Below are 22,623 nucleotides of genomic sequence, written 5' to 3'. Positions count from 1 at the left end.
CCAATGTCCTTGAGTTGTTCAATGCACCGTGTCTCTGCTGAAACAGTTTCCAGACAGTTATCAGCAGAGTTTATATTTAGTGCAGCATGTGAAGGTGTGCTGAAATGGCTGCTTGAGCTCACGAGCTGCCTGGGGAGTCAGCGAGCAATAGTTACTGGTCACTAAATGTGTGTCCTGCCTGTAGTGTAGTCATTTTGATGGGATTAGTTCAGTCCTGTGATCATGGTTGTTTTCAGCTATTTTATTCCTGTCTGGAGAATTGTTTCAACTCTCAGTAAGAGCAGTCTGCAGTGGCCTTAACCTCAGCTTCTCCGCTGTGCAACCTCTTAGCTGCAGACTTGGGTTTCTGTGTCTGCGGCAGTTCCTGTTGCATCACTTCTGCTTTTTATCAGCGTACTTGCTCACACCACAGCTATCTACTGCTATACCACCCAAATACGTTTCTTGCTTGTTCTGCTTTCTTGAGAAAACAGATGTAAGCTGCTGGCCTCTGTCAATCCAGGAAGGTTTGATGCTGCACCCAGAGTCTGTGTCAGGCCACTGCTGTCTTTTTTTTTTTTTTTGGCCTTTTAAAAGTTGCATCTCTTCTTGCTACCCTGAGATCCTCCCAGAGAAGCCCATTGCCTGCCGATAACTGCATGAAAGGTCAGTAGCTTGGAAGCCTTGCTCCAGTGTTTCCCGGTCTACATCTTCTTGGGTGCTCTGCCTCGTACAGGGAGTCCCCGTAGCTCCCCTGCCCCTCGAGCCACTTGTCAGCTGCTATAACCACTGATCCCAGCTGATCAGGCTTAGCTGGGAGAGAGGTGATCTTTCACTGGCAGGGCTGGGTCCGCTTGCCTGAAAGACTTGGGAGGGTTTGGGGGGGAGGTGGCAGAAGGGACTGAATTCTGCTTTAGGAGTATGTAAATAGAAACATGAAGGCATTTCCTAGAACAGGAAAAGGGAAAACTTAACCTATACATAGCAAAGATGCTGGTTCTTAATGTGGTATTGGTTACAGTAGATTTCTTTTGCCAGAAATACAATAGTCAGCTCTTATGTTTATCTAGTTGTCATGACAAGCGTCATGTCTTTAGAAATGCCATCATACATGTTTAATCTCTGTTATGAAGCTATTCTGGGTACAAATGGAATTACTTCAGAGGTAATGATTTAAGCCCCAGCACAGAGAGTAGTAGTTAGAGATGACAGGTAGATGAGTTCGGTGAAACACTCTGTCTTTGCAAGTCCTTCTGTGTAATTCACCCAGCTTTGCTCTTCCGTAGTTATACGGACATTATTTTCCTTGACTCTGCTAGCTGACTCATTTGAGCAGCTGCAAGTTTAACCAGTGGAAATGCTTCTTATAAATTTTGGGAAGCCAGCTTTTGTATTTAGCAAGAAATATTTTCACCCACCATTCCTACACTGTTTGTTTTGTTACTGAGTAGTGGCAGCTAGTGCTCTCTCACAGGAAGCTAAGTGTTCTTGCATGGTGTATTTTGTGATGCAGTCTGCAAACCGGGTATTTTCAGACTGATCCTAGTGATGCTAATAAGAGACCGGTAGAAGCCTGGTCTGTTGTTTGCTTGCTTACTTATTTATTTTAAACTGAGGTTATTTGTATGTGATAATTCAAGACAGTTTATTGAGGAAGCCCACGCTGTCAAAGAGTTGCAGGACCAGAAGTTAGATGTATAACAACCCCTACCTCTTTCTCACTGCTTCAGTTGCCCCCTTCCACCAGCTTCTGGCTTTCTCTGCGTGTGTGTTGAACGGTGGGCAGGCTCCGAAAGCGGAGCGTACACTGTGAACCTTCTCTACAGCGCAAAGGGTCGATGTGTCTCATGTGGCCCTGGTGATTCCCCGAGGGGTACGGCTATCCTGGCAACCAGCCCACCCAGCAGTAAATTTGCTTCTTGGTATAAGTGAGTGTTAAGTGGAACGGGTTGTTCATCACCTCTGCAGCAGTAACCTTGTAGGCAAGGTAAAGTACAGCTTTTGGACCTGGTAGGGCAGGGTAAAGGGAAAGTGGCTTCTGGAAGCACTTTTATGTGGGGAATGAAACGCTGCATCATATTTATGCTGTAGACTAGAATGGCTTTCAGTCCAGCAGTGTAAACTCACTTGCCATAGGAATAACTTCCTTGTAGATGCTTGAACTTTGCTAGGCTGAAATGTGCACCATTTTAACCTCATGCTCAGAGGTGACCTGGTTTCAATACTCTCTGTCTCTGTTCATAGCTTCCTTAGCTTACACTTCAAAAGCTCCAGAACCTTTTTGAAAACTTTAAAGCTGTTTGTTTTCCCTCAACTAATTTTCCTCCTGATTTGTAATTAAACATTGCTGTGGTTTGCTGCTGTTCCTGTTTTTTCCCTGCATTGTTTTAATGGGGTTTTGTAATAAAATGAGTGGGAATTGAAAGAATCTCTGGTCATAACCAAGTTTGCATCTTGTTTGGGAGTGAAGATAGGTAAGTTATGTTGGAGTATTGGATCTCTTTCTGCAGGACTCTTAAGGGAGTGTAAGTTTTAAGAGGGAAATCCTGTTGATACATCAGTCTTTTTAAAACAAAAAAAAACAACCGCACCACCACCCCCCAAAAAAAATACCGGACCCCCAATTTCTGTAAGCGAGATTGAGACTGATGTTTGTACGCTATATAAAAATATAAATCTTTTAATAGCTAAACTTGCAACTTGATTTTCAACAGTAGCTGTTAAAGGCAGTTTGCTTTGGAAGGAGCCATAGTTTTTATGTGTAGTTTTAAATATATAGATTAGTGAAATGCTTGAATGTCTCTGACCTATTTAAGATGTTTGGGGTTTTTTTCCTTCTTGGTAAATAACTTCTGGAAAGTCTTCAAGGAGTAAATATTAAAGCAGCCCACACTAACACAATTGTATTGTGGGATGTGCCAGAATCTCCTTTGGCTATTAGAGGCCATTTGTGCCAATCACTCTCACAAGACATTTTATTTGTTAAGACTTATGTCAATTAAAACCCCTTTAAATGAGGGTCAGGGGGAAGGTAAAGATGCATACTGGGTATGTGTTGCTCTCCTGCGAGCCAAAAGACAAAAGAAAGCTGACGTGCAGTGAAGAAGACTTAACAGTAATTTATCATTCTCTGCTGTGTAGGGATTCATTATACTTGAAAGCTAAGACAGAAACTGCTCCCAAAATAGCCTGTATAGGTTATCCTTCGGTGTTGGTACACAGCCTGAGGAGAATCTCTTCTGTGCCAAAACACCAGCCTGGAAGGGTGATTGACATCTCTGCTTTTCAAGAGAAGTGTCAAAATTGCAGAGCATTGCTCAGTGGGTATGAAAGCTTCACTTCTCCATCTGCTGCTGCGTATGCCACTGGTGACCCAGCAGCCATATGTGGAATCATCCTGAAAGCTTTAAACCGGACTCCTCTCCTAGGGCCCCTCACTCCTTTTGAAAGTGTAAAAAGGGCATGCTGCTTGCTTCAGGAGAGGGATGCTCCTGTTTTTCCCTTAGGAAAATCTAGTAGTACGTCTTTATATAACTAAAGCATTGTTGCAAGAGCTGTGTGATCCTGAAATGCTGCAAACTGGTTCTGTGACATGCAACAAAAATATGCTGGAGACTCATCGCAGGCTTTGCCTTAGCTTTGTGAGCAGCGACTATAAAGCCATACAAGCCTACTAACAGAGATCCATTTAAAAACTGCTTCATGGGTATGGGGAGCAGGGTTGTATGGTCTGGGGCTGTGTCTTTTGGTACGTGTGTGATTATTTAAGTTGAATGAGAGACACAAAGAGGAGTTTGCTAGGTTTACTTTTAATTTCATTAGCGTGAGAACCTCCATCTCAAGTCTGTTTCTGGTCTGCTGTCTTGCAGGGCTTGCATGCTTCTGAGACTCAAAAAGCTGACATTTAAATGTGACAATGAAATGTTTAACAACAAAGGAGATCTTTTAAGCATGCTAGACAAAAATGCCTTTCAGCTGCACAGCTTTTACTTTCACTTTTGGATGACCAGTTTGCCCAGTTCGCAGTTGGTTGCTGTGCTTTCCCAAGTGGAGAGAAGGTTACTTTATTAATAACCATCTCTTCTGTTTAAGTCTTGGAATTTTTAGTATTAATGCTGAATAAAGAGGGTCTGTGGGGGGATAAGAGACAATAAAACATACTGGTGTTTTTTAGGCACCGTAGAAATAAATTTCCTTTCTCCTGTGCTTGTTTGGGAAGTATGCAGTATTTGTGATCGCTAGATTTTTATTTGTAGAAGTGTATGTGTATATGTGGTGGCTGGACTTCATGCAGTTCTAATCTATGTATATCAGGTATCTCAGAACTTTCTGTCCCATAAAAAAAAAAAAAAAAACCAAAACAAAACCAAAGCTTGAACACTGATGAAAAGTGTTTTCTGTAACACTTGACTATGCTTGAAACTGATCTATTCTCTGATACTTGAGATTTTTAAATGGATGTGTGAGGGTAGTTTTTATTATTGTTTGTTTTTGAGCAACTTGTGCAGTGTATCTCAAACCCAGATCTGAATTTTGCAGGTTATGTCTATCTGAAGCATAGCTTTGTGCCTGTGTCTGAAAAACACAACAGAGCTGCTTCTGCCCCTCATCCTTCTGGCTCTTGTGTGACAGAGCACCATTCTTATCCCCTGTGTGCTCGCAGCTAATACTTTTTTGTGCATTCCTAGGTGTGTGAATCAACCTGTCGTCACTGAATCACCACTTTAATCATACTGACTTGACAACCATTGTATGCCAGCTTGTGTCAACACCAGGTAAGATGAAAGCTAATGCTGTTACTTTATTTTTCCTGATCTTTTTTTGCTTTTTAAACCTGCATTTTGTCCAAATGCCATGACTTTTCTGTAGACTAAAATCAGAATGTGCTGCCTTCCATGTTCTCCTGCAGCGAGACAGCCACGTGTTGTTATTACTTCCTCTTTTGAAAGCTGGCATTCTAAAACGTTCTTAGGGTCTGACTCCTTTATAACCATGCTTTAGCCTTTTTCCTGACAACTCTGTTAACCTGTTTTTTGTGGTATTCAGATACCGCAAGCTGTTTTTTTTTTTTTTTCCCCTTGTATTCTTCACGCCCTTGTCACTCCGTGGTTTTGCTGTAGAAACTGTTGTGCTCCTGCCTTCTAGAGTTAAGCATGTACTGTAAGCTACCTGTACTATCTGACTCTTGCTCTTGACCAGAAAATAGTTTTTGTTTTGTTTTGATATTTTTTTTCCATGCCCGCTCCCAAATGTTACCTTTGAAAACCTATCACAGAAGGATCTTACTTGTGTATTTTATGTTTTAGTGGTAAGAAACTATCTGGATATATCTTTCAGACAACTGAACATAAAGCTGTTTTTTGGACCTCACCCTTTTATCCTCCTTTAGAGAAGGGAAGGAGATTGGGGGGCGGGGGGGGAGGGAAGGAAATCCCTCTAATGCTTTCAACAAGGTTATTATCCAGTACTCTAGGGGAGTCCTAGTGCTGACAAACTAATGTGAGCCTTTGTTCTGATGCTAATCGGAATAGGGATAATTCCTCTGACTACGCCTTCTTCCCCTCAGATCCCTCTAGCAGCGATAAGGCATTAAGCTCCTTTGCTACCACTCTTCTTGCTGTGCTGGCCTGTTGTCCTTGTTTCCTGCAACTGCTGGCTTGAGTGCAAAGGCTTGAGTTTTGAGGAGGTCTCATTAGGAGTGCTCGTCTAAATCTTTTGAGGTTTTTTTGGGTGCTCCTGAATGGTACTTGAACACTTCTGTTAAATAGATATCTTGGTGGATATGTGTGTGTGTGTGTGTGTGTTTTTTTTGTATCATTAAATAAGAAAGTAACTTTTTGTTGATGCAAGACATGTTGAACTTTAATATAGTGGCATCTTTTGTTACATGTTGGGACACGTAACTGAAAGAATGCAAGTCGGCATGTAGCTGAAACTTGGAAGGTATTTTTCCTTTTGTCTCTTTCTTTCCTCCTTCCTTAGCCAGAGCAAACAAATACTGTTTCTCAAATGCTTTTAAATACCCTTAAAGAGACTAACTTAGCGATCACTAGTCCAAAATGCTCTGTAAGTTTTCTAGGATGAATGTGTATGCAATCTGTATATTGTTTTGGTTTATGACAATGATCTCCTCCGAGTCTAAAGACAAACTGCACAGCAGTAGAGAGGAGCTTGAAACCTAGGTATGTGTGGAATGTAACACAAAAAAAAATTAATCCATTAAAACTGTGTCTCTTCACTAAATCTTATTTGTGGCTGTAGGGAAAGGGCGGGGGGTGGTAGTGAAGATACTGGTTAGGTCTGATGTGAAATGGTCGCATGAGACAAAGCTGTTAAAAAATGACTTGCAGATCAAGAAGGGAGGGGGAGAGGCGTACTGAGTTAGCCTCTTTAGCCTTTCCTTGGCAGCATGAAGCTGACGAGCAGCTCATCCTTGTGCTTCTAAAAGCAGGTCTCCTAGTATAGCCATTTGGTTCGTGATAGTGGGTTCTCTGAGGTTAGTTGGTGGCAATCCCCCATGGATAATCTGTCCTGAGCCTGGCTGAGCTGGCCTTCTGATGAATTTGTAAGGGAGTTTGCTGTCTTTCACTAGGGGCTGTTCTCTCTGCAGGGTGGTTTGAGACCCTTTTTAGTATCTGTACAGAATAGAGGGACAGGAGGGATTTAGACAAGTTAAAGAACTTCCCTAAAAGACAGAGACTGAGTGTGTCTGCATGGCTAGCATCTGCATATCAGCGCAATGCTCTCATAGTGTTTCATTTTGATGGAGAGTGTTTTTTCCTAATGCAGAATTGGAAAAGGCCTGTAGTGATGATATAATAATCTGATCTCTTTGCAAACTGCACAATTTTTGGCTATGTAGACATAATGTCTAGATGAGCTGAGCTCAAAAAAGTGTGTATAAAGGTATTAAGGAGGAGGGAGAAAGGCTCCATCAGAAGACGTCCATCTGAGGTACCGATTTAAAGTGTTTGGGGCAGGGGGTCCAGAGCTGAATCTTACCTTTTTACCTAGTGACTGTGCACAGGTGAGGAGTGCGTGTTACAAAGGGTGTCCAGAGTGGCTTCCTGATGTGAACCTGTGTGGAAGCATTATCTGTGAGAAAGAGGTTTATGAGCACTTCCAAACAGCACTTTTTTTTTTTTTTTTTTTTTTTAAGGTTGACAGTATCCTGAAGAGACATCACTAATAGATGCAGTGTGACACGTTTTATGTGGGTAAAATTATGGGCTAGTCATAACTGCCTTTGCCTACCACTATTAACCCAACAGTTGTTAAATCCCAGGAAATGCTCATTTTCAGGGTGGCAATTGCTTTTATGACCTCAAAATAAAAACTGGAAGGCGTATGTGGTTTTGGTTGTTTTTTTTTTTTTTTTCCCTCTTGTTTAGCATATGTAGGGCATTTCCTGCAAATGAGTGTGCTGTAGTTAGAGTTATTCATATTGTATCATTTTGCAACATCCTGTTCATCTTCTATGATTTGAAACAATTATCCTGAAATGGTGTGTGTGTGAGAGAGAAAGACAGCAGAAAAGTTGTGTACAGAACACAGGATTCCTCTCCCCCATTATTTTTATCCTGTGAAGAGAACAGAAGGAGGATGGTAGAAGCATTTCTGAACAGTTCCTGTGCAAAGCTTCCTGTAAGGCCTTAAATGCTCTCTAACCTGTGCTTTTTTGTCTGTTCCCTCTTGTCTGCTTGAACCATTTATAATGTGGAAAGCCTAAAACACAAGTGCTTGTCACAATGGTGTCTGCTCTGGGATCAGGCAGTGTTCAACTGCATCCCTTCATACATACTGGGATTTCTACTTTGTGTATATTTTGATTTGGTATTTTTTGTCCAGGTTAGTATTTCCTTTTTAAGTGGTGTGCTGTAGCATGAAACTCCAGAGGCATATGGCATTGTTGGTATTAAAAATAAAGGAAACAGTACAGAATATTCAAAATTGATTTGTTTTTTCTCCCCAGATATTTTCTTTCTGCTCTGCTGGTATGAGGCCAGAGGGGACTTCCTCTGCCTGATTCTTTATGTATGAACTGAGGGTTTGGATTCTAGATGAAAGTGGGTTGGGTTTTTAGTGGATTTTTTTGGTGTTTATTTTAAGGTAACTTGAAGACCAGCTTAACCCTTGTGACTGTCTGGGTTAATCTCTGGTAGAGGGAAAGGAAGATGGGTTTTCAGCAGCCACCATGTCCTGGGGACAGTGTATTGTTCCACTTAAGCTATGACGATTGCTTCTCCCCACCTCCTCCTCACTTCCCCCCAACATTTTGTGGAAGAGGCACTTCTTGATTTTAATTTTTCATGTGTATCTTTCCCTTATTGTGAAGCTAAATTTTTCCATTAGCATAGCTTAGTCATCAACTAACACATTGCAAAAAGGCTCTTTGACTTTTGACGTGACAAACAACTTGCTGTGTGTGAGATTGGGAAGAAGTTTTCCCCCCCCTATAGCCTTGTGCTCCCTGGCCAATTCCCCTCTGGCTCTGTTACCTTAACAGAGTCATGTTTACAGGTAGAGCTTAGCTTCCTGGGGAGTGCTTGGGTCAAACTAGCTGGTGGTCAGTAATCTCGGCTAACCTTGGAGTGGCAGGTTGGAACTCCGCATTACTTGCGGGTGCTATTTCCCCTCTGACTGTAGTAGGGATCAGGCTCTGATGTGTTCCTTAAGCAGGAGTTGCAGTGAGGCTAGCTGGGTTCACGTGGGATGTATAGATTGAGGTACTTCTCCTTTATGAGGATGGGTCCTTCAGATGAAAAGGAAGGAGGGAATGGGTGTTGCCAATGTCCTTAACTGTGGCTATTCAAGGAAATTGGCATTCTAGCTGGTCTACCATCTCACTTGCAGGAATCCCTTCTTCTCAATGCCTTTCCAACAGGAAGGGCTCTGCAGTTCGTGACAGAAAGCAGTCTTCTCCAGTTCAGCAAATCTGTTGTAAGAGTCCCAAGAAAAGACAGCTATTTGTAATAGGCATCAGAGCTGTTGATATGTAACTTACTTTTGGGACAGAGACTCATCTCTGTGTTGGTAGAGTAGCAGTTTTATGGCAGTGAGAGCCTGGGATGAACTCATGAATATGAAATACTCATCTGAAAAACAACTTGCTACAGAAAATCTCCTGTTTGAGAGGTATGTCACCTGAAGATAGGCCTGTTGCAGAATAGGTTGAAATCTCTCAGTGCCTCTTTTTTGTTTTAAATGATTTGCAGGAGACACCTAGATTCATCAGAACAACTTGGGTGGGGTTTGGTGATGTGGGTTTGTGTTTTTTTTTTTTTTTTATTAAACTAAAACCAGGCTGTCCTGCATAAAGTCTGAGGCGGCACAGGGAGGTGGGAAAGGAGATGTGTGTTGTGCTTGCAAGACTTCTGAAAGGGCCTGAATACTGAAGTTGGAAGGAGTTGAAGCATTTGAGCCACTGAATGTTAACAGTTGATATTAATATGCCTCTGACGTCTGGCAACATGGCTGAGAAAATAGTCCTGGTTGCTCCTTGTAGGTTGATCTTTATTGCACTGGTTGATCTGTGTACCTGCGCCTGGTCTTTTCCACCATCTCCAATGGTGTACTAGTGCATTGGTTGATGCTGACTAAAGAGGAAGACTTGAGTCAGAAATACTACATCTTACAGAATGATGCACATGCTGCAGGCTCTTCAAGCGTTGCTCCAGACAAGCCTTACTGAATTTGAGATAAGTGATAAGATTTTTTTAATTTCTTTTTTTCTCTGAGGTACTTGGTCACAAGAAACCGTATTTGATAAAGTGAGCTGGTATTTTATAGTCCTCCTGTGTTGTGCATTTAATTGCTGCATAACTGATTCCTGCTGTCTCAAGCGTACATTGATTTATCTTTCTTTATGCCAACTGTTTAACAGGCTCCTAGTACATAGGGGAATTTTGCACCCTCTTTCTACTTAAAGTAGTACTTGGAGCTGTTGAGCGATATTATTCAGCTTAGACAATACAGTATTGTGTTTTAACAAGGACGTGTGCATATCCTAAATTCTGTGAAGATACAGCTAGGCACTCTCTAGCTGCTCAGAGAAGTTCAAGGCAACACTTTCCTCCCTTTCAACACCTCGAGCTGGGTGCTCAATTTTATTAATATCCGCAAGTGGTGAATTTTATAGGATGGATACAATAAACAGTGCAGAAGGGTGTTGGTTTTTTGTCTTCCAAGCCACTAAGACCAATATTAAATGTAAAATCAGTATATTCTATTTAGATTTTTTTTTTTTCCTGTAGGACTCAATGATTATCTTAGCCTTTCTTGTCTTTGAGGTCTTCTCTGTCTCCTTTTTGGCTACGGAGCTGCATGTAATGATGGTAGGATTTGCTGTAAGTGTTAGAAGTCAGCTTGTTTTTCAAGTTGAAGCCAATTTTTGGAGGTAGGTGAGGCTAAGGAGGAGCCAATAGGATATTTTAAGCAGGCTTTCTGAAGCTGGCTTAACTCATTAGTTATACTGGGATGAGCCCATGAATTTAGTAGAGTTATTTCGGACTTACACTGTGAGGGTGGTTGCTGTTACACCTTCTGTACCTGATGTTTGAAAAACTGCTGCAGAGATCCTCTCCCCTTTTTGGAGAAGGGAAGGAAAATAAGAATATCACAAACACAGAATGTGGAATCCCTTGCTGAGTGTGACACTGTGCCTGCTACCCAGAAACCAGATGCTGAGAAAGGCACCTGACTTAGACTGCCTGTGAGAACAGAGACTGACAGCTCTGGAGGCTGAAGGTCTATTAGGCCCTAAGAAAAAAAACAGGGGAGATTAAGAAAGGTGATTACTGTGGGCAGTGTTAATGCAAACTTTGTATAGTGCCATGAATGTTGTGTCGTTTTTGCCTGGGCTTCTCTACATGCTTCCTGCCTATCAAAGCCTATAGCATCTGTAGGAAATGGAGCAGTGAGCTAGATGAACTCGTTTTGATCACGTAAATTCTTACACACCAATATGTGTGTTAATTTTTGAGGGTACGTCAGTTTCCTTAACTATGTATCTGCCTGTAATTGAGATGTAATCTACAGTGTGCTAGGTGGTGCATGCAGGTGGGGACACAAATCCCAGTTAAAGGCCAGTAGCATGTGATGGAGGAAGGTAGGAAAAATGAAAATACAGAAAGAATAATTAAAACTGAACGAGGCTGTTTCTTTTATGTGAAGCTACACTGAGGAAGGTGGTGATCTGTGTACATTTGGGAAGACAAACCTCTCAACAGTCTACCAGTCTCCTGGTGTTCAGGAACTAGTTCTTGGAAGACATGGTGCTGCTTAGCTTCCTGGTGAGAAGTAATAGCTTTGGTTGTGAAAAGTCAGAGTAATAAAGGTTGGACCTCTGGAGCTGCTATAGACCCAACCTCCTGCTCAGAGCAGGCACTTGGGTTATGTAGATCTGGATACAAGGGATGGGTCTGGATGTCTTACATAATGGTTTGGGCTATATATAGTAGGTGAGTGTCCCTCGTGGGACCTTCCCTCAAGAAAAATGCTGAGCTTGGTTCCCAACTAGTGAAATCACTGCTACTGGCCAGAGAACAACATGAGGCTCAGAAGAGGATTGCAAACACTTCCCTGTTCAAATGCATATGTTCAGGTGATGTTTAGCTGGCTGCTGGCGTCTGGGCTTTGAGGACCTTTATTATTATTTCTGTCTTTGGAGAATCTAGATCCAGGAAGTAGTGGTAAGAGGTTGTAGGTGTCTTCTCAAGAGAAGTTGTTGCATTTGTTTAACATAACGGGAAGGAAGATTTCTTGCCTTGAGTTCTTGTCTTGTACAAAGTGAAAACATATTTGCCTGCCCAGATATAACAACCTCTCTCCCTGCCTTCCCACCCTCCTTCACCCTCCGATGAAAGCGTGTATTCCAGGACATACATGTCTTAGGATGGAAATGTTTTTCTATTCTTACAAACACTATGTTTTCAAACACCACTGCAGTCTCTCATGCTGTCAACAGTACACCCTGGGGGTGTAGGTGTTATTTGGCCGTAGGTTTTTGCCTTTAGGCTGTGTTTGGCAAAATAAGTTTTAAGTAAATTCAACACAGTTTACTTTGTATTGGTATTAAAAGCTTAAACCCTATTATTTTTCCTTGGTATGTCTGTGGAGAAGACATTGCTGGAGTGAGACTTGCACTTGGATAACTTGGCTGTGTTTTATAGGTAATGCTCTGTAACACAGGATGAGCTTCTCTGATGTCTTCTGGAATAAGAGGACCTAAAATAGCTAAAATACAGAAGCAAAAATCTCAGTAAAAATTACATGTGGATTTACTTCCATGATAATGGCCATTTCCAGTGTAATAGTGTGTAATGCATGGCTGCTGCGTGCCTTGCACTGTGCTGTGCAACTTCATTATGTTGTGGTTTTCCCAGTGTGTGGCTGTACGGTTGCCAAGCTTTCGGCTGCTGGGGTAGGGTTGTGCCAGCCACGCCTGACACATGAGGAGGTGGTGACCTTGTACGTGTGCGGGACACGGGCGGCCGCAGGGAGGATGAGAGTTTATGTACTGCACAGGGTGGCGTGGCAAGCCTTGGCATTATTGTAGCTGGACATAGAAGCCTATTCGTTTAGTCATTTGGTCTCAGGTTAAGTGCGAAACTTGGAAATGTAGGGCTGCTACCTGGCTTGGAAAGAAAAACAAAGTCTTAATGTGGGAATGCTGTTCTTGGGAAAATGTTAAGGTAGAAAGAAGCAGAGAGGGGTCTCTGCTGCTGCCAGTGAGCCAGTGGTGGCCTCTGGAATGGCTTGCTCTGCTTTTGTTTGGTGGTGGTGCAGGCTGTAGAGGTGCATGTTTTGCTGTAGTGGGCATTAAATAAACTACTTGATTTATCTAGAATGCAAACATGCAGTAATAGCTATACCACAGAGGAAGATTTGTATGAATCTCTTGAACAAAACCCCAAGATGCTTTGTCCTGGGTTTTTTTGGTGTGAAATACCAAATGTCTAAGTTTGAGGGTGTGCTTGTCTTTGTTCTGGAAGGAGGTAAATTTGGGGATCTCTTCCCACAGTAGCACTGAGCTAGACCTTATCTCCTTTTGTGTCAAACAGAAGTATGTACTTGCCAGTCTTCATTGAGCAGGAGAGCTGAAATACTTGGTGTTAGAAAACAAAAAAAAATCCTGTTGCTCTGGGGTTTCTGAATGCCTAAGGAGCAGTGACTACTTATGGGGACTTGGTCAACTAGGAAATCCTACCTTTGTCTGAAAAATTTCTATCTATCTGTACATGTAAGATTATGAAAAAATTTGGAGGGTGAAATGTTACTTTCTCCTTTCAGATGTGTGCCCATTGGTGTAAGTATGGTCATTTTGGCATTCCACAGAATAAATCTGTTCCTCCCAGGGTTGAAGGCTTGCTATGCTTCTGTTTTTCTTCTCTGCACTGTGTGAGGTAATGAGCAACCAAGTCTAAAGTTCAGACCATGGCAGAGCAGCTTGGGGCCATCTCTAATACCTGAAGCTCCTTTTAATTTACAGAGGAAGAAAAAAAATCCTTTAATTACTGGATAGATGACAAATATAAGGATCAAAATGAGGCTTTTGAGGCAAAGCTTAACTGCTATAAGCTGGAAGTAATTGTGGCTCTCCTTGCTGATGAAGTTTAATGTTGGAACTACAGCACTGAGAAGGAAGACTTGGGAAAACACAATGTGAGAGACTTACTTATTTTTTTTTTTTTGTCTGCCCTGTGAAATACCAGCCTTTCCCCCTTGGCCTCCTTACCCTCAGCAGAGGACAGGTGCCACATGCAGGGTCATTTTGGCCACTGCCACTTCCTGCAGTTCTGTGTGCTTCTGTTGGGTTCACCCACAAAACTGCTGATCTGCTCTGACCTTTTCTCAGGCTTCCACTGCTTCATTTCGCAGAGTGCGAAGAGGACTCCACATCCAGCTCTGGATTCAGGTGATCCTAAAATGGATAGGCTGTCCCAAGTTCCACACAGGGAAAAAAATGGATCTTGTTTTTCTCCACAAAATCCGCCTTTTCAGAAAACAATAACAAGGTTGCTGTGGTTTGATCACTGTTAGCCACAAAGAGAGTTAATGATACTAGCCAAGAAAAGATCCTGGAAATGTTTGCTCTGGAAATCTATATTTAATCCTTGTGGCCTTTGACTTACTTAAAGCTGTGCTACAAGCTTTCTGATTTCCAAGACTATTGATTGCCCTCCATGTCTGAAAATGCATTTAATTCTGTGATGCTTTTGCTGGCAGTAGGTCTTCCTTTTCACATGGAAGAAATGTAGACTATAGATCTTGCTAGAAATTGATTAAGAGTAACTGCTGGTGGCATGGAAAGTCTTATATGAGGATAACATAAGCTGTCTGCATAAGTCTGAGTTGCAGAAGGCTTTAAAGTCAGAAGCCTGCTTTCAGCTTCCATAGGAGGTTGCTACCCCACGCATGCACTGTTTCTGCTGCTCTCTGGTGCCAAGTGTATCCTTTTCTAGTAGGATCATTAGTAAATGAAATGTGTAAGGAGAGCAAAACATGGAAGAAAATGACACTTCGTTCTACAAACTTAACCTAAGCTGGCTTTTATAAGCATAGAGATGAAGTTCCTGGTCTTAAGATGAGGCTGCTAGCCACCTCTCTCAGTAATTACTTAACCTGGTGATAGCTAAAGTTCAGATATTGCATCTCTTTTTCCCTCTGGCACTTTCTAGCTGTGAGGCTGTTAAGCAGACAGTTGCTGTCTGTGTCTCTTCTGTGCTGCATTACTGCTTGTGAGGAGGCTGAAAAAGCCTTGCTGTCTCAGCAGCGGACTTGAAGTCCATGTGAGAGCTATACACCAGGTACCTGGGAGACTGCCTTTTTGACTTCCTGTAAGCAAATCCTTGCCTCTGCTGGAGACCCTTGTGGATTGCTCTTTATGTAGGAGTGCTTATCTCTGGGTTTCTGGCCTGAATTCCCTTTCATGAGCAGAGTGTGTATACAAAGTGAGATTTGTGGGTCAGGACAATAATATACCTGGTTTCAGACTGGAGTGTTTTAAAGGGCTGGAGCAGGGAGAATGAATGGGACATGTTGTGACCTGGATGGATCTGGGAAGTAATGCCGGTACTAGTTAATCTGGCCTGTTGTTTTCCATTTTATTTACTCCTGGCACTTGATTATCAGAGCAGGTTTTTATACTGCTCTTTGTGGCTTAGGCTGCTCAGCACTGCTGCAAAATCCTTCTAATCCTTTTTGCCATCCATCTCTTTTAACGAAAACTCAATTGACAAAGTGAATACTTGAATTTCAGAGAGCAAGTGGGGATTCAGGTTTGGGAAGAATCAGCAAATATGGCAAGACCTTGTTAGGACTGAGGGGCTCTTACAATAGGTGAATTAACTTGTGTGCTATATCTTGACAGCAGTTGAGGGACTTTGCTAGTACCAGGGATCTTATTTCCTTGCACAAGACTTTTGCAACTAAATGGTACCCACCAACAGGGGCTCAGATAGAAAAAGACCTTATTGATCTGTTTTTTACGAGATGACGAGGGTGCATTAAGATTGTCCCTCTTGACTTCTGCATCCGGTATTATAACTTTGCTGTATGGCAGACCGGTACGTAGACTAGCACTGCTGAAGTAGAAGCTTTCTTAGCTAGTGTCCCTGTGTTCTGCAAGATATTAGAAAGCACTGCTACCATGTGTCTGGCCTCACATTTTTTTGAAGACAGACGTGTTCTTGGGTGCTCTGGTCTGAACCAACTGTGTTGGTTGCAATTCTGGGCAGTGCTTTCAGTAATTGAAGATGGCTTCAGGATAGCGGTTGAGATTTACTGTGCTAACCATGCTTACTGCTGCCAAATGCCTCACAGCTTCAGAGCGTTACTGTAATCCACTAGTGACAAAACTGGTGTTTCAGTGTAGCGGCTCTGGATAACCAGACTTGTGTTAGGGCTAAGCAGAACTCCTATAGGAGTGTTCTCATCCTCCTAATTCTGGCGTCCTGTCATGAAAAGTGCTCTGAGCTTGACTGTCCAGGCCAGAATACTGGCAGCGTTGGTTCTTCAGAAAGCCAAATCTGGACTGGGGATGATGGAGCTGGAACAGTGGAAGGGGAACAGGCATTTTCTCTCTTGTATTGGAAGGAGTGACCTATTACTTTTGCTTTTAAATATGAATGAACTCATTCTCCATACCGCAGTTACTGACCATATGGTATTCCTGGTAAAAGTAGCAGATGTTCCTCTCTTGCTGTGTTTTGCTTTGTTACACAAATTCTCTTTGTTTTCTTTCTACCCTGCCTGCAATGGGCTGTAATAGTGTTCTGCTCCAGTGTATCAGGTTATTGCCCTGAGTTTCTAAATATATATTTACAAATAAGGTGAGGGCTCCATAAAATGCTGCTTGGGTTGTGGATCTGATGCATGTGTGTATATAGGTGGTAACTGAACCCTGTGTTCTGGGTCAGTATGCTCAGCTGAATAGTTTCTACTTCTGTTTTGCTGTTATGGCCTCTGCACTTTGTTCTTCAACATAAAACAAAATGTTCCACCCTACCTTCTTTGTGGTAGTTTGGTTTCGTTTTGCTAGTGAATGCAATTTCTTTGCAAATCTGCATCACTGTATCCCTAAGCAGCATTGTTTTAGTGAGAGAATGGGGATATTTTTGCACATAAGTGGTTGTTTTCTATATTCTCCCTGCCAGTATAGGTGTTTGTCCTCTTGTGTACTCATGAGCTGCTGTTCCAGTTTAGTAAGGGTGAGTAGGCATATGGTGATGGACTGCAGCAGACAAACATCTATGAATGTCCAATAGACCATGGCATCCCCCAGTCTGGATGCAGGAATTAAAGGATTGCACCCATAAAGAGTTGTTCTCTGTTGTGTCTTTATTTGCATGGGGTATGAAGCACTTGACACAACAGAGAGAAACTGATCCATGCTGGTGAGAATGATTCAGCTCTTCATACATGTTTTATTGTATATTCCTAGGAATCCTCAGGTGGGAAGGGGCACATTGCTTTGCCACTGGAGATCTGTTGTCCTAAGACAGTGTCAGAGGCTAGCTGAGCCTGCGCTGCCATGCTGACCTGCATGTACTCTATCGCACAGGCAGCTGAAGAGGCAGGGTTGTGAACTGAGCCCTTCAGCGGGCTTCTTGTCTGGGTATAGATAGACAGCTCCTTCCCCTTTGCCTGTACATCTAGCCGTGGTCAAAATTTCTTTCTTTCCCCTGTCCAGGGACCCTGCCTGCTAGTCTTCTGTGTAAAGATAAGCATGTGTCAGTATTGACATATTTACTAAGGGTGTCAAACAAAGAAGAATGTAGTTGTAGATTTTTTTTTAAAAAAAAAGATTTGTGGAGTGGGGAGGAAGATTTGCTATTGGTATCAAGGAAACTGCCATGGTTTAACAAGAAGAAACTTCATTGTTCAGTGAGGTGATGGGATTGCTTAAGGTGAAACAAATATTAGTTTTGTCTTTCCTTTTTGAGAGAATACAGATACTAGCTGTCTCCATATATAAATGACTGTGGAACAGTTCAAAGTGTATGTTTGGGTGTTTGCTCAGATACTAGCTGTCTCCATATATAAATGACTGTGGAACAGTTCAAAGTGTATGTTTGGGTGTTTGCTCACTGTTTATTGTGATACTGAAAGGAGGCTCTAGCACATGTCTTGAGACCAGTCTGTTGATGTGTTGTCTCTTACTTTACTGTGAAAGGCTTATGGCGGTGCCATGGGTAGATGCCCCTTTGGGTAAAGCATGAGCCTCTACAGGAGGGATTCTTTCTGTGCTTCTGGTGAAGGAAGCAGAGGTGAGGACATGATTATCTCGGGGCCCGAGGGGTTTGCCTCAGACCACGGACTAAAGAAAGATGCAATACAGAACTGCCATTTCCGTCTGTGCTTAGAAACCTCTAGTCCTTTCTGGAAGACTCGTGTCTGGGTGCTCTTGAGCTATTTTCTGTTTGAGCTGTAAGTCAACTGTGATGGTGTGTTGGTACAGTGCTGATTGGCTTGTGAGGGCTTGTAGTGGCTATATTCAGTGAGACATGGTGGTCTTGCAGGTACCTTTAACTGCAAAATACTATAACTTGCAGGTAGTTCCAAACTCAGTGTGGCCCATTGGCAGAGCCAGTCAATGAGCCACGCTGTTCTAAGCATCTGCTTGTGTAGGAGGCTGAAACCTAGAGGGCTGTTTGAGGGAGGAAGGGTGTGTTTGAGGATGTTGGGATTAATGGTAGAGTTATTCAGTTATGACAGATTGCTCTAAAATTTTAATGCTTTCCTTAGTAGAAGACAAAAACCACAGGAGTGCAACCTGCTGATAGCTGTGTTTGGGAGCAAGCTCGGGTTCCCTGAGGATCCCACTGGGGCCAGTTACAAGGATGCAAGGAGGCAGCAATTTCATCTTTGTCCTTAATCAGAAGAGGAACAGCTGCACTGGGGGTGGTGAAATGCAAGGAAAGGCCAGATAAATGCTAAGACATCAAGGACAGACAGAGATCTCTTCTTAATGTTCTTGTTTGTATTACAAAAGTTACCACAGTCTTCAGGGTGCTGCCAGAATGTACACCCTTTGAACGACAACAACAACAAAAAGGCTTAAACTCTGATGGAAAAAATCAGTGTTTGACATGACTGGAGATGCTATGTTGTGAACCTGTGTTCTCTGTCCCACTGCTCTCAGTAGTTTACTCACCAGTGCCATTGCAGCACCCCATTTTGTGTGCTGCAAGCATGCTGTGGCTTAGTATCAGGCTTTGAAAGATATGCTCAGCACCAGCTCCCGCTCCCACCCAAGGAGGGGGTGTACACTTCTGCATGGGTTCTGTCTCCTAAGGAGGCAGGACTAAATGATTGGGGAAGAGTTTAAAAAAAAAAAAAAAAAATTTGAAAACACCCCCACTTCCATCCCCGCAAAAACCCCAAACCAAAACCCCCACCACAAAACCTGCATGCTTTCTGAAAGAATGTCTGGCATGGGAGAGGAGCCAGTTTGCTTCTTTTTCCCTGGAGCAGGAGATCCCCATGTTCCCAGTTGTGAAAGGGAAGTTCTTAGGGAAGCCTGATGCAGGTATTTGTAGGGTGGCGATAACCCCTTGCATGAAGGAACATAGTATCCACTACCAGTATGCAGCTCATCTCTGCACTGAGCTCCAAAAAGTAAGAGCGCAGCTCAGCCCTTGTTGAGGGAATGGTGTTCTCGCACAAGTCTCACTAGATTGCTAATGCAGCAGCCGCACAGGACCTTTCCAAAATGCACAAAGTAGCTGCCCTCAAAACCTTACAAACTCATTCCTATATGCCCAGGGGTGGTTTTTTGTTTTTTTTTTTTCAGTCATGGGAAGTCCTGGAGACATTGTTAATGAGTTCAGTTGAGGAAATAGCACAAGGAACTGTGGGAGAGGGAAGGCTCACTCTTGCGTGCAAAGCGTGAACTGGAGTGTGCACAGAGAGGGTAAGGAGGTGTGGTAGTAATCCTAAGAAGCAATGAAAGAGAAATTAAAGCAGAGGTGAGGCTGTGTTAAGACTTGAAGACGAGGGAAAAGAACTGGGAACTGGAGAGGGAGACCCATTGGCAAGGAAAGTCTTAGTCTTTATCCCTTTCATAAATCTGGTTTTATAAATTAGTAAGTATCGAGCTTATGTCAGTGACTGTAGCTACAAAAATAAAAAGGGAGTTAAATATTTACTGATAAGAATCTGAGGGAAGCCTGTTTCCAAGCAGTCTTTCTTTTTGATTCTTGCTTCTGAGCCAAATTATTGGCATGTTCTGGGACAGAAATAGCTCATGTATCTGAGTGACCTTTTAATTTCCTTTTCAATCTTCTGAATCCACTGTAATGAACAAAGAAGGCATTAAGAAAGGCGTGGTGCAGATTTCATTGCATGTTTGCAGTAGACCGAATAGCTCTGAATTTCTCTGGGTCTTACATAGCAAGAATTTGTGAGAGAGTAAGATCACAGGGAACCAGTCGTGGTTCAGATTAAAGAGGTGGTTTCTCTCCATGTGATGGTGGCTCATGATGTCTTTGTAGCAGTGGTCTCTTTTGTTCTATGTTTATGCAGCACCTAGCACAGTGTGGTCTGATTCCTAGGCTCTGATTTCTCCTTCCCTTTGCCCTGCAAATGCTAATGAGGCAAGAAGTGCTTGTGAAGGTTTTGTTATTTTTTTTTTGCCTAGTCACATACCTGTCAGAAGCAAAAGTTTATTGTTTTGCCTGTGCCCCAGGCTTCCTGCCTGCATTTCTTCCCTCGCAGTGACTTCCGTAGTGAGTCACAACTAGCTGTAATGTATAAAAAAGGAAGTTAAAAAGCATGTGCTAAAGAGAGGGGGATAAGAAATGATGTTACAGCCAAGAGGCTTTCATTGAGTGAGGGGATGAGAGAGGTGCATGCAGCAGAGGAAGAAGCAGCATGAGATCAGTGGGCTTTTTATTGCACAGCATGAAAAGATCCTACAACTAAAATCTGATCTAACCTTTGCTTCCTGTGTGTCTTACAAGAAATGTTTTCCATATAAGGCACAGGAGAGCCTGCTGTAAGGAAGCATGTGACTGTCATTTATTTCAGAAAATGTGCCTTAGCGCTCAAACATAAGAAAACAGACCAGATAGACCTGTGGTAGCTGCAGCTTGTATTGCCCACATTTATGCTATTTAAAGACTAGTCTTCTCCAAATTGATTCTAGTGAAATAACAAGCTTGTCTAAAGTCTTCTGGTTACTTGTAGATGAGGAGAGTAAGCCAAGTGTTGCTAGGGATAGGCCTGACATTTCTCAAGTCAACATAATTGTATTGCCCAGCTGATGGTAAGCCAAAACCCTTCCAGAAGCCTTCTAGAGCTTAGGTTTCACCACTGGTAAATTGTTTCTTATGCAAGACACCCATACAAAGCAGCCTGCAGTTCAGGTGTGGTTTTAAAAAGAAGCTCTGATTATGTTAATCACTTCTCTGAAGTTCTTCAAGACTTGTTCATTCCTCTGATACCCTTTTTCCTTCATACTTTTTCCTGTCATATAATAGTGCAGGGAAAAAAAAATCTTTCTAGGAAATGAGGATTTAGGCATTTCTTGTCTAAAGAAGCAGAGGATTCCTTTTTGCCTCTTAAAATGAAGGTGTTTGCAGACCTTGGGTTAATCATAATAACTAAACAAATAATTCCAGCCTTTAACATTGCCTAATTCCATGACCTGGACCTTCCCAATACTGATGATATTAAGGCAGTAACACATATGTCCCCTGTTCCAGTCTCCTCCTCAGCTTTTTTTAGGCTTCTGCAAAGTCCGAGTCTCATTGTACATTGTGCATCTTTCTTTTGTTGCAGTGTCTTTCACATTACTAGCATAGGTCTTAATTCAGCAGTCTCAAACCTTTTGCATTTTGTGTGTAGGCTTGGATGAACACTCGCAGAAGTGAACTGGGTTCCCTCTGCATATCGTCATCTGTTGATTAGTTTGTAGATGAGCTCTATAGCCTGCTCTCAGGAATGCGCAGTGGGTGTCAAGCATTACCATGCTCTGAAAAATAACATGACCCTCACAAGGCTGGTTCTTTCCTCTTTCTGCACTTCTTCATTCTCATCAGATCAGGAGTCCTTCCTGTGGTTAGGAAGTCTGATGGTCAAGCTTAATTCTCCAGAAAAGAAAGAAAGCAAAAATTTCAGGTTGGGCATCTTGCAACTGCTGATGCTGCAAACCATCACCTGCTCTGCTTTTCTCCTTGCAGATGGAAGTACCTGCAGTGTTTGCAAGGAATAGTTTAGTGTTCCCTTGGTGATGGTGGTGTTGAGGGTGTACCTGTCAATTCTACAGAGGCCTTCCTTCTGAGAGCCTTTGCCTCTTGAAGAGTAACTTTTTATGTCATGTGGTGCAGAGTTCTGAGATTGAAACTTGCTGTTGGTCTAGTGACAAAACCCAACAGCTTTCTTTGGTCAGAAATAAAGATTTATGAATGGGAATGCTGCTTCAAAGAACTGAAACTCCTGCCCTATTACACCTGTTTCATAGCAAGTATAGCCTAAATATAATAACTTCTTCAGATTTGATTTGTTTGCAAGGAACTAGAAAAGACTGTTGGTGCTTTTGTAAATAAAGCATGTCCATGCTTGACAGAGAAGATGAAACTTAACCTTGGTCTCTCAGAAGTAAGTTGTTGGGTTCTGTCCTCACCAGCAGGTGGTCCTACCTTTCAAAAGAGCCGGTAATAGCATTTCACTGGGACTTCTTTCTATTTGCAGGGGTGCTGTGAAGCAGCCTTTGCAATGATTCCCAGCAGCTGTACTCAAGCGCTCCTGGGGAGTGTGATTTGGAGGTGGTTGGTGGGGGGTTGGAGATAGAGGTCAGGGAAGGGGATGTGGCTGTTGGAGAAGGGGTTTCTGATAGCTGTTGTGCTCTGTAGTATGCTGTAAGGATGGTGGTTTCCTCAAAATGTGCCTTATAAATCCTGTGGAGCCTTAATAGAGTTATTTATTTTCAATGATGCGGGCTTCTCTTTGTCCTCCCCCCACTTCCCTCTGCATGAGAAACAGCGACTGCTTCATGAAGAGAGTAGATCCTGAAGTGCAAAAGGAGAGACAAGGAAGGTAGTTTGTTGTCCAGAGCTAACTGTTGCTTACATCTGTTAAATGTCATGTTCTGCTCACCCAGAAAAGCAGTTTTAGGTGAGGTAGAATGTGTATAAAAGCAGG

General features: G+C 42.5%; 1 protein-coding gene across 1 annotated transcript in view; it reads left to right on the top strand.

The window, feature by feature from the left end:
* SUSD6 (sushi domain containing 6) overlaps nt 1-22,623 on the top strand; it is an 81,889-nt gene that overhangs the window by 2,647 nt on the left and 56,619 nt on the right. Inside the window, exon 2 of the mRNA XM_082485640.1 lies at nt 4,668-4,754. The gene's annotated coding sequence lies outside the window, so the exon portion shown is untranslated. The remainder of the gene's footprint in view (nt 1-4,667; nt 4,755-22,623) is intronic.

Source organism: Vanellus vanellus (assembly GCF_965231255.1).
Source record: "Vanellus vanellus genome assembly, chromosome: 6".
Taxonomy (NCBI): Eukaryota; Metazoa; Chordata; class Aves; order Charadriiformes; family Charadriidae; genus Vanellus; species Vanellus vanellus.
This window is presented reverse-complemented; position numbering and strand designations above follow the sequence as displayed.